The sequence below is a fragment of the Crocuta crocuta genome, unplaced genomic scaffold, assembly GCF_008692635.1.
Source record: "Crocuta crocuta isolate KB4526 unplaced genomic scaffold, BGI_CrCroc_1.0 scaffold306, whole genome shotgun sequence".
NCBI classification, from domain to species: Eukaryota; Metazoa; Chordata; class Mammalia; order Carnivora; family Hyaenidae; genus Crocuta; species Crocuta crocuta.
In genome coordinates, this window is record NW_027529630.1 from 1,439,149 (window position 1) to 1,451,315 (window position 12,167).

The window sequence follows — 12,167 nt, forward strand, 5'->3', positions numbered from 1 at the left end:
GCCCCCCTCCCCAGCTCTCACCTCCCTTCTCTCAAGACTCTTCCAGCTTGTCCGCTATTAGGATCACCCACCAGGTAGCCGGTTCTCAGCCTCCGCTTCCTCCTCTGGCCCTTCACCCCTACTGTCGCTACCTTGCCTCTCAGAACCCCTCTCTTGCCAGATCACATCCTCTACCCCGTTTATAAAGTCCTGGGGCCGGGCCAGAGCTCCAAGCCGGAGACCAGCGCAGCGATGGGAGGGGCGGGGAGGCGGGGGATAGGGAGCAAGGGGCCGCTGACTTGATGCAAGGAGCCGCGGGCTGACTCCTCTTCAGGAGAAACGGGGAAGTCGGGGAGAATTTTAGAGGTCGCCCAGCGACGGACAGGCCTGGGGCAGGAGCCAATCTGTGCGGGGGCCACGTGCGCACGGACACACGAGCGCACACACGGACAGGCGCACCACTCCTGAGTGCGGGGTGCGGGCGCCGGGCCCCCGGCACTGGGCAGGCAGGTCTGCGTTGGCGTCCCCGGAAGCCGGAGAAGGTGCAGGCCCCAGGGCCACACAGTCCACAGTTCGGCGGTGGGACCCGCGCGTCCGGAGCGCAATTCTCCGCAGAGCGGCCTCTGTGCTCAGGCGCCTGCGGCAGCCGTGACGCTTCTACGCCCCCTGCTGTCCTTTTGCGGGCAGCGCAGCCTGGGCCTATTTGCCATCCGCGGGGCGAGGGAAGTGGGGGGCCGGCGGAGGGAGGAAGGGTCACCTGGGCCAGCTCCCTGCCTGGACCCACCTTGTTCCTCGCCTCATTTAGCATGAGATCCGCTGGCGTGGTAGGACATGTCTGGACTAGAGGGTGCGCTTTGGATCATGTCTGGCCTTTGCCTGCGACTTGCTGCTTGACCTTGGTCAGATCCCCTCCCATTTTCTGGGCCTCAGTTTTCCCATCTCTTTTACAAGACTTGCCAGGACAATCAACCCCGATAATGGTGGGAAGTCAGCCAGAGTCTCTTGACAGCCCTCGCTGTGGTCTGACCTGAATCCTTCCCACTGCACTGCTGGCCCCCCTCTCTCTGCAACAACCCCCTTCCCCACTTGAGGACTTGACTCATTGAGCCCCCAGCCTCTCTACCTCACTGGGCTGATTCATCCGGGCCCTTTCTCCCTGGGGAGTGATTTCCTCAACTTTGAGTCACTGAGCCCAGTCCTGGACACTGTCCAGGCACCTGGCACACAGGCTGGGCAGAGCCCTGGCTGTGCCATCAGCTCAGGAGGAGGCCCTCCAAGCCAGGATTTCTCCCACCCCTGTTTTGGAGGCCCGGCTCTGGATGTACTTCTTCCTCTACTCAGACACCTTTAAAGACTCCCTGCCGCAAACATTTGGGCTTTGATCCCAAATCCTCAGCCTGGCATGGCAGACCCTCTATAATTTAGTCCTGATGTATTTATCCAGCGTTGACCCTCTCACCACCATTTCTTAAATTTATACTTTCTCCTCTACTCAGACTCATTCTCACCTCCAGATCTTTACCCACACCACCCCTCCCCAATGTCCTCCAGATCCCATCCACCTGTTTATCATTCAAGGGCCAGAGGCTCACCTCCTTTGGGAGACCTTCCCTTGATGCTACCTTAGTCCTCTGGGTCTCCTTCTTATGTTTTCCTGGAAGTCATGCCTGGAGACACAGGGAGGACTGGGAAGCTTTTCTGTCACTAAGTGATCCAGGCCGAGTTGATGTATTTTACTTTATCTTCAAATTAGGGGCAATGTGGCCTACTTTTTAACACTGTAGAAAACTACATGGGCTAAGATGGTGTAAAGGTTCTGACCCAGAAAAGGGCCTCCCTTCCTTTTTTGGCCTCAGTTTCCTGCTCTGTAAAGGGGGTGACTGATGTAAGGGCTGTTCTAAGGACGGAGTCTGAGCCCAGTGCACAAATCTCTTGGTAAATCCTGAGTACCTGTCTGTCCTGGGCTTTTATAGCCTGGATGGGACATGTGGACCCAGGAGGTATCTGTTAAGGCCATTGGCGAGATCTTTGTTCTGAAGCCATCTCAGACCCGGCAGTCAGGAGCCAACCCTGACCTGGCATAGCCACTGCTTCTTGGGCTCTCGGCTCTAGGCAGGACCTTCACAGCATTCACTTCATGGTAAGTTATTTCTTACATCTTACTTGGTTATCTATTATACTGCAGTTCAGTGGCTGGGGCCCCAGGTACATGCTCTGTCTCTCCCTCAACTCAGAGAGATTCATCCTGCATCGACCCTTCAGATTCAACCATTCCTCCGAGGGTTTGCGTCCTAACTCTGCCATAGACTTGCTGTGTGATTCTGAGCAGGCCACTGAACATCTCTGGACCTCATTTTTCCCATCTGTGAAATGTTAATACGCTAGATTCAATACACAAACTTCTTTCTTTTGATGTTTGGCAGGATACAGAGATTCTTTCAAAAACATCCCCCCCATGTGACCCTTGAAATTCTCCATCCAGCCCCCTCCCAGAAGAGGCAGTCAATGCTCCTCGAGATGCCAAAGTGACAGGCCATGCTCAAATCCTCCTTGCCAGTGACCCTTCCTCCAAGGCTAGGACTCCTCCACTCCCCTATATGTCCCTGTGTTCCAGGTCTTCATTCTGTGATTCTGTGTTGATTCTCCCCCTTGCTCATCATGCCTGGGACTCCCCCATCCCAGATATTTTTAAATGTTCCCAGGTGATTCTAATTTGCTGCTAAGCTGGGAACCCTGGATTAGATGTATCTTGTTCCTGGATGACATCACGGAATCAAGGGTCACAGCTGGCTGCTAAAAGGCTAAGTGTGTACATCTGGAGCTGAGGGGCTATGGGCAGCTCTGTGTCCGGGGGGCTCTGTATCCGGGGTGCTTTAACATTTAACAAGCACTTACTATGTGCCTCACATTTAATCTTCTCAACAACAGTATAAAGTTGGATCTATTATTAGCCACATTTTATAGATATGGAAAACTGAGGCACAGAGAGACCAAGTAATTTGTCCAAAGTCACACAGCTAGTAAGTAATGGAGCCAAAATTCAAACTCGGACCATCTGGCTCCAATCTGTGCCCTAAATTCATGCTCTACATCTTGAGGAAAGGCCTGTGAAAAAACCAGATTTTCCCACCTCTCCTTTTGTCCCCAACAATGCAGTGACTGAGGGACCCATGCTCCCAGTCCCTGAACCCTCTGCCTATCTCTGCCACAAGAAAGCCCAGCCCCAGGAATGCCTGGCCCAGCCTTCTAGACACTTCTTTTTGTCTTCCCACCTTACCGCCTGCTGTAACTACCCAGTGGCCCAGCTACTGGGTATTTTAGGAAAAGGTGACTCAGCTGACAGCCTGTCAACCTGGGTACCAGGCCCACCAGACCTCAGGCCCTGTCCAGAAACCGGTCCTCTGTTGTTCCTGATAATAATGACACCCCTGTGGGCAACGGTGCTCACAAAGCACTTCCTCATCCAGACTGGGAGAGCAGACTTCCTATTCACCATCTCTCCAGATGACAGAGTGGCACTGGCAGACCCCCGATAGACCCCAAATCTGCTCTCACTGCTCACATGTCCTACCTCCATAAGCCTGTCTGGTGGCTGACATGCATCTATCCTCTTGCTGCCAACCATGGTCATACTCCTGGAAGCCCAGGTCCAAATCTGAGCCCTACCCTGATATACTGGGTGACCTTAGGCAAGCTTCTGGCCCTCTCTGGCCTCAGACTCCTCGGCAACGGTAGAGGCCAGCCTGGTTCTCGTTGAAGGCTCAGGCAGATCAGGTGGAGGGGGACAGGATCCAGGTAGGCCTAGCTGGGTACCATCAGCTTTCCTGGGCATGCCAGACCCAAGGACTGTGAACAAGGACCAGAGCCCAATATGGGAGGCTCCTCAGGAGAGAGTGTGTGTATGACTCAGTCAGAGTATGGCTTGGGATGTGGAGACCACAGGGCTCTACCATCCTAGGGGCCCTGCAAAGGGACAATCCAAGAAGTGTCCTGGAGCAATCTGACATCTCTACGGGTCCTGTGTCCGTCTACAGCCTGTCCTCAATGCTTCAGCTCTGGAGAGAACATGGGTATAGGCCACCCTTCGGTAGATGTGTGTGTGTATGTGGGTGTGCGCACGCGCAGAGGTGTATAAGGCCTTGCACCCAGGACTGTGAGCATGGTATGGATAAAGGCAGGAGAGGGTATAATTACAGGTCTGTAAGTTTATTTCTGTGTGTGTGTGTGTGTGTGTGTGTGTGTATCTATGGAATGTGCATATGTGTATGTACACAGGTGCATGTATGCAGGTGTGAGTGTGTATGCACACACGCAGGTATGTGTGAATAGTTGTAGGTGTGTGCACCGGTCCAAGTGTGGCAAATATGTGCATTCCTGTGTGAATGTGTGTGCAAGTGCATGAGTATGGATATATTCAAATTTACACCTAACAGAGGTGCTGCCGTGGTCACTAGCCTGGATCAGCTCTCTGTGTCCTTTGGCTGTGGCCCCGGATGTGGGGGCAGCCCTCACAGAGAAAGAATCTGGCCCTAGGCAGGTATTGCAGAAATATGGATTTTGGCTTTGGGTGGGCAGGGCCTGCTCCCAGAGCCCCAGCAGCAGCTGAGGGGTTAAGAGCACAGGTTGAGTAACTCAAGCCCAGGGGATGTGGGAGTAGGGGTGGGTCATCTTCAGGTCTTGTCCATTTCCATGTTATTTGTCTGCACATTTATCTTGTCGGCAGCAGGTGGCCAGGCCCACGACTCTAGAGGGGTAAGGGAACCCATAGGATTCTGAGGCTCACAGGATGTGTTGGCTCACAGCCAGGCTGAGGTCCACGGGACTTGGGCCTTGGCACATGTTAGGCCTTGGTGTCTCCTCCTTATCCATCCCCCACACCAGGCTGCCCCAGGCCACCATCATCATACACAGTCATCATCCTCCCACAGATACACACACTCCTGCTGTTCCTACACACAAACACAGGCTCCCACACCTGTAAATGCACTCACACAACTCTTACACACAGAGGCACAGGTGGGCAAGTCTGCCCCACAGCTTCCTTTGGGGACCACTGTGCCTCCCTCTTCCCGAGCTCCATACCTTCTGGGATCATCTTTTCTTCAGTCTCACATACATTCGCAGGGTTCCCAACAGCCTGCAGGATAAAGCTGGAGCCCTGCAAGGTCCTTAACCAAACCACCAAACAAACTTCCTTTCAGGCCACGCCTACACTGCAGATCCATCCACCAACCAGCATTTCCCATGGCTCCTCGCTTTGCCAGGTGCTCGGCCTCTCCGCTATGCTGTCAACTCCACAGGACAGGACTCTCTGTTTTGTTCATTGCTGTGACCCTAGGACCTAGAACAAGGCTCAACCCAGAGGAACTGCTCAAAAAGACATCTATTGACCATACAAACCAATGGTAGAACCTTCCTTTCAGCCTGGTCTGCCCCATTATGTAAGATTTACCCAACTGGATTTGTTTTCTTGTGTGCCTCCCCAATCAGACCCACTGCCCCTCCAGGAAGAGACTGAGTCTGATTCAGCTTCGTGTGTGTATGTCCAGCTCAGGGCCAGGCACAGAGAGCAGATGTAGGGGATGGATCTGGGGGGCAGAGCCCAAGACATCATGACCCCCTCAATGAGGCACAGGGTTGCCTGGAATGTGGTGCCATCTGGGCCAATCACACAAAACCTATGTGTCCCAGGGAAGAGGCCTCCCAGTCGCCTTCCCTCATCTGAGCCCCTTTCTAAAGTCACCCTGACTGGTGATCCAGGCTCTGCTTGCACACTCCCAGGGACAAGGAGCTCACTTTCTTAGCAGCCAGCCCCTTCTCGTGTGGGATGGATGGCTCTGCCTGATGCTGACTCCTCCCACAGCACCATCCTATTAAGCCCTGATCATCCTGAGCCACGATTCCCATGGAAACCAGAAAGGAAGATGAGCAAAAGAAGAGGCAGATCCCAGCTTTCTCGGCAGCTCTACCAACCTTCCCAGCTTTGGGTAGAGGTGGGAAAAGGAGCTCTTGGCTCTCAGCCTACCCTGGGGAAAGGGGTGTGGTTTTACGGTGCTCAGGCTCCCCTACCACCAACAACCATCCTCAGGAGCCTGGGGAGGTGCAAAGACAGTACAGTGCCAAGAAACTCTTTAGGAACCTCCACTGAGCCCCATCCCCCTCACTGAGCCCCATCCCACTCACTGAACTTCCATTCTCCTTACCTGAAGCTTCATCCCTTCATTAAGCCCCATCCCCCACACTGAGCCCCTCCTCTCATCCCCCATGCCCCTACCCACACCCCATCTCCTCCTCTCACTGGAGCCTTCTGCCTTCCAGTCTGCAGGACCATGAGGGGTGCTCTGACTCAAGCCCTAGGAGTGCCACAGAGAGATGCTTCCTCCTGAACCCTGGCTTGCAGGCTAGGTGGATGAAGGAGGGCAGCCTGGTCCTCAGCCAGCCATGGCTGCCCAGACGCCCACCCAGCCCCGCCTGAACAGCTGCAGCCCACGAGCCGCCCAGCTTCCCTCTGCTGGCTATTCCTGGGCTGGCCCTGCTCCAGAGGTGCCTCAGGGTGCAGTCGATCCCTGACCCCAGCCCCCAATACACATGTACACACACATACACATACATGTACACACACACCAGGGCTGCTCAGAGATGAGCCCCTGAGGGATAGTGAGGCATAAAAAGGTCAAAGTAACAGGGACTCAAGGCCCCATGCTCTGAAAACTCCCTGCCAATCAGAAACCATCATAGAGGGAGGCCCCTATCTGTGGCTTTGAGGTTCCAAGAACTCCCAGAGCTTTGTGTTCTAAGAAAATCAAGTCTTTATTATAATGTCCCTTTATTCCAAGAGTCTATGCTTCTTATATTCTATGAATGCAGGAGCCTGGAGATCTGAGAATGTAGGAGTCCAAGATTCTATTATGCTAACTGCCTGATAAGCCAGGACTTCCACGCCCCTCAGAGCTTGATGGTGCACGGGCTTGAGTCTCTTTGAATATCAGGTAAGAGAGAAGGCCCCGGCGAATCCCTGCACCTATGAAGTGCACCCCAGCCTCCACCTTTTTGCCAACACCACGGTGTGTCACCCTCCTCTCTGCTAATTAAATCTCAGACAACTTTAAAGAGGAAGGGAGGGGACTGTCATCAAGGACTACCCGGTTGATTCTCATTTAATCCTCATGGTATTATTAGCCCGACTTTATAGTTGATAAAACTGAGGTCCCGGGCCATGAGGTCATTTGTCTAAAGTCACATAGCTAGAAATAGTAGAACAGTAATCCAGACAGGGTCCTTGGCAAACCCAGTGCCTCCCAGCAGCAGGCTGACTCCTGAGAAAAGCCCAGGGGACCTCCTTCCAGAATCCCTCCTTGGCCCAGGGCCCCACTGCCTGCCTCAAGCTCCAGAAGGCAGAGGCCATGGGCTCCTTCTCCTCTGGCCTCCCCAAGCTGGAGGCAGCCTAGAGCCAGCCACATTTCCTGCCCGGATTGATCGAAAGGCTCTCGATCTGCAAAGACTCCTGCAATGACTCCGTAGTGGGACCAGGAGATGTGGCGTTTGGTATCTAAGCACCGGTCGCTATGGAAGCCAGGTGCTGCTTGCCCAAGGCTTAGCAACGGGGCCCAGCAGGGCGGGGCGGAGGGCATTGTCAGGGGCTTCCAAGGCAGCCAGCAAAAGAGGGGGCCTAGGCTACTCCGATCTCCAGGCAGGGAGGCAGGGGGCTGGAACCGTTGCCCTGGCTGGGCATGCAGGGAAGGAGGTGAAGGGGTGGGACCAGGAGGACTCTAAAGAACAGAGGCTCAGAGATAAGGGCAGAGAGAAACTTGCAGAGACAGACAGACAAAGGGGAGTCCAGAGACAGTGAAAGGCAGAGATGCTTTCTCTGAGAGATGAAGATGTGGGAAGGTGGAAGAAGACAAGAGCTGGTCAGAGTCACAGAGACCACTTACTCAGACAGTTGGCAAGAAAAGACCGACTCCCAGACAGGCCTGACTCCTGGGGAAGGGAGCCAGTGTGCCGGAGAGTAGGAAGAAGCCGCGGGGAATGACAGAGATGGATGGATGCGTGACAGAAGGAGATAAGCCTGAGGCGGGAGGCAATATAGAGTCAGATAATAAAGGAAAAGAGGACTAGGAATGGAGGGGCAGGCAGGGCAGTATGAGGACAAGGGCACCAAAGTCACAGGAGTCCTGAGCTGGCCCCTCCTCCTGGGTCTGCCCATCCATGGCATGGGCGTCACCAGCCTTGTACCACCACCCCATCACCCAGCCTTTCCCGCAGAGCAGAGTCGTCTGGGCCCTCAAGAAGGAGGCTGGTCAGAGGTCCCAGGTCCCTGTGATGCTCCAGGGACAGGTCTTGCCCAAGATCAGGCAGTGAGGCACTATGTGAAACTCTAGGAAGGCAGGCCTTGGGAATCCCCATCTAGAGCTCCTTCCTACCCTCACCTGACCGCTCCTTGGTTACCCATGGATGTACAGTCAGTACGGAGAGGCACACGTGTCCCCCCACCAGAGTGAAGAAGATGACAGAACCTAAGATGGGACCCCTTTTATTTCCTTCTTCCTCAACAACCCTGTGTCCCAGCACTGGGGACCCAAGCATGGAACAGACAGCATCTGGTGGAGAGACAGCCCACGCCTGTCCCTCTCAGGGCTGTGACTAGGCGAGGCAGACTCCGGGGAACCCGAAGTGGCCTGGCTCCTTGGGGAGAGGGAAGTGGCAGGCATTTAACAGGCGACATCTCATTTGATCTTCACCGTAACCTGTTATAGAGGAGAAGACAGAGGCCCCCAAAAGGAGAGTGACTCACCCTAACGAATCACCACCAGCCAGCAGGCACCTGAACTGGGGCCTGACCCCAGGTTTCTTGGAGTCAGGTCAAGTTGGAGGGCCTGGTGGAAGCCTCTCTCCCAAAGAGGAGGCAGTTGCTCCAGGAAGGGAGCGGGAGGATGGTGACCAAGGTCTGCTCAGCAGCCCTTCCCAGAGGGAGGGTGGAGAAGGTCTCAAGCCCGACTCTGGCTACCACTCCTCCTGGCACCAGACACCCTCCCCCCACGTATGGGTAACAGTCCCCCACATCAGGTGTCAGGTACTAATCTCTCTCCCCCTCTCTCTCACTGCTAATTGTTCCTGGGATTGTTAACACTGTCAGCTGCACCTGACAGCCGCTGTGGGAGCTCATGTGCCTTCAGAGGCGCCCCATCCACCCCCACCGGCACCAGCCTTGCTCTCTCCACACTCCTGAAGGAGGAACAAGACAAAGTCTAAAGCTCCTACTATGTGCCTCTGGTGGTGTGAAGCAGTTTACATTCATTATCTCATTAAATTGTCTCCTAGGGCTCTGAGGGCTTGTCCCCAACTCCTGCAGCTCCTGGCCTCTGGCTTTTCTGCTTGCCCTCCTCACACCTCGCAGCACCCACCCTGGAAACATTCTCTTGGGGTGAGAGTGGCCCCATAGCAGAAGGTGAAACATAGGTGCCTGGGAACTGGTACTTTGATTCTCGGCGGCAGTGCCCATGATGAGTGGCAGACAGGGGAGTAAGGGTGAGGTGTGGGACAACAGGGCGAAGGGCAAAGAAGGGGAGAAGGGAGAGACATGGAGCTGGGGCACACAGAGGCGGCAGGCTGCCAGCTACACTCCATATACACATGCATGCATGCTGGGCCTGGGCTGCAGCCCAGACAATCGACCCACGGCACCACAGTCCCTCGAGCCCCAGTTCCTGGAAGGCAGTGCTGCAGGCATTATCGATTGATTGCCTCCCAGCCTTCTGTTCCTGATGTCTGGGGCCTGCCTCCTCCATGCAGCCCTCCAGCTGCTCAATGTCGCTGCCAGGGTGAGTCTGGGGAAAGCCTGGGGCAATGAGCAGGGACTCCTCAACTCTCCCTCAGCCCAGCACTCCCTCTACTCCTCAGGAACCTGGTCCAGGTAGATGGGTAGTGCAAGGGCTAACATTGAGGTTTGTGGTCATACGTGTACACGTGTGCACGTGTACATGTATTTGTGTGTGCATGTGTGCATGAATAAGTAAGTCAGTATAGCAGAGGAGTTGCAAATACACAATGTAAGCTATTCAATTTGGGTTCAAATCCCCTCCTCCATTTCCTGGATATGTGACCCTGTCCAAGTCCCTTCACCTCTCTGAGCCTCAGTTTCCTTATCTATATAGTGTGGTTACCAATAGTACCCAACTAATAGGATAAGTGAGAGTATATAGTATTTTTTTGATACATGAAAGTTTTTTTTGTTGTTATTTTTTTTTTTTACCATTACTGTGAGCATGTATGCATGAATGCATGTGCAGGTACCCTTGGAAGGAGGGATATCTGATATTCCAGCAAGGGGGTGTGGGCTGCTCCCTAACCCTTGACTCAGCCACACTCTCAGCCCAACCTCCGAGATGGGGGAACTGCTGTGTTTCTCCCCCCCCCACAAAACCCCACCTGTGCTGGGTGAAGCTGTGGCGGGGGGAGATGGATGGCTTGGCGGCTACCAGGCAGGACTGGTGATTAGAAGGCTAACAGCCCAGCATCCGGAAAGGAATGGGAGGGAGGCTGAGCTGTGGGGCCATCCATCAAAGCTGGCAGGCCCAGCAATGCTGCATAGGGGGGTGAAAGAGAGGCAAGGGGACAGCTGCAAGGTGGGGGGGGTGTAGACAGGCTTAGGGCCAGGCAGCCAGGCCCAGCCTAGCACGGACCTGTTCAGTAATCCTGAGTGAGTCACTGTTGCCCTGGGACAATAGGACTAAAATGGCTCTCTCTGCCCTGGTAAGTTCCAACCACATCAGGCCCAATATCAGGTCCCAGGACCAAGAAGAGCCTTGGGGAGAATGTGAGGGCCTTAGAGATGCCCTTACCTCCTACTGGTACACAATTCAGCCAAAGATGCCTGAGGATACAAGTAAGGGGATATGGCACAGTGCCTGGGCTGGGAGCCCAAACACCCAAGTTTCTGACCCTGATTGCTTGCTGACCCCAGCCAAGCCCCTGGCTTCCTAGGTCCTTCCTTGAATGCCCTCCCCCACTAACCCCACCACACAAGAGGCAGGGAGGGTCATAAGCACAGCTCTTGCTTTTGCAAATTTCATTCAAACTAAGGGTGAGTCACCCATGGGCCTTCCTCCCCTTTTGGAGGTGGTGGTTTACCTGGAAAACTCCTGGCTAGCAAGTCTGGTGCAAGAGGTCCTAGCTGGGGTCTATAGAGTAGGATCCTGACAGAGCCCACAGCCTCAGTCTGCCTTTAAGGACCTCAGTGAGCTTGACCAACTCACTTTCTCTCTCTGGGCCTCAGTTTTCCCAACCCTAAAATCACACAAGCAACAAGAACAAAAATTCTTCAGGGGCTCCTTTTTCCTTACGGGACAGCTTGCAAGCTGCTCATTGCAGCCATTCCCTCCCTGTCCTTCCCCAGGCTCCAGTACTCCTCTGTGCCCTGCTACACCTCCTGCGTGTAGGCAGCTCTGCATTTCTGTCAGTCTCCTATCCCTCTTTATATTTCACCTCTGGGCTCATGGTTTACCTGTTCACCTCTGATCCTCTGCCTCTGCACTGGAAAAGATCCTCACTCAACAGGGCCAGAAGTATCACTCCCTCTGCAAAGCTATTTGCACAGCGTCTGGGGTGGGGGCTCCCACACACATTCCTTGAAGCCAAGACCAGGATGGGTCTTTGTCTCCATCTCACTCTGGGCTCCTCAGAGTGAGGGCTGGGCTGGGCCTGATTCCCAGGAGAGGGGGAAGAGGTGGGCAGCTCAAGGCTTTGAACAGGGATGAGGCTTAGAGAAAAGGGAAGGAAAGAAAGGGGGAGGAAGGGAGGGAGGAATGAGAAGAAAGAGAAAGCAGGGAGGAAGAGAAACAACTGTCCCTAAGGTTCCTTTGGATCTAACACTCTGAAGGAATTCTCCAGATGGAGCCCTGATGCCCTGGTCCCTCCTCCATCCGCTGCTCCCCTCCCCACTGCCCTCCCTTTGGACCCCAGCCCTGTCACACACAACAGTACAAAGGCCCGGAGCCAAAGGGGTCTCTGGCCTCTGCCACTGCACCCTGACTGGAGGCTAAGAACATGCCCGGTCGTCATAGTGATGGTGCAAAGCTGTCATCACTAATTCATCGCCAGAGCCCTGGGAGGCCAACGAGGTGTAAGGAGAGCTGGTCAAAACTGATCAGAGCGGCCACTAGGGGCAGGAGTCTTGGGGCTATGGGCCT

General features: G+C 54.5%; 1 protein-coding gene across 1 annotated transcript in view; it reads right to left on the bottom strand.

Annotated features, from left to right (window-relative positions):
• PDE2A (phosphodiesterase 2A) overlaps nt 1–12,167 on the bottom strand; it is a 94,728-nt gene that overhangs the window by 67,050 nt on the left and 15,511 nt on the right. The gene's annotated exons all lie outside the window — the stretch shown is intronic.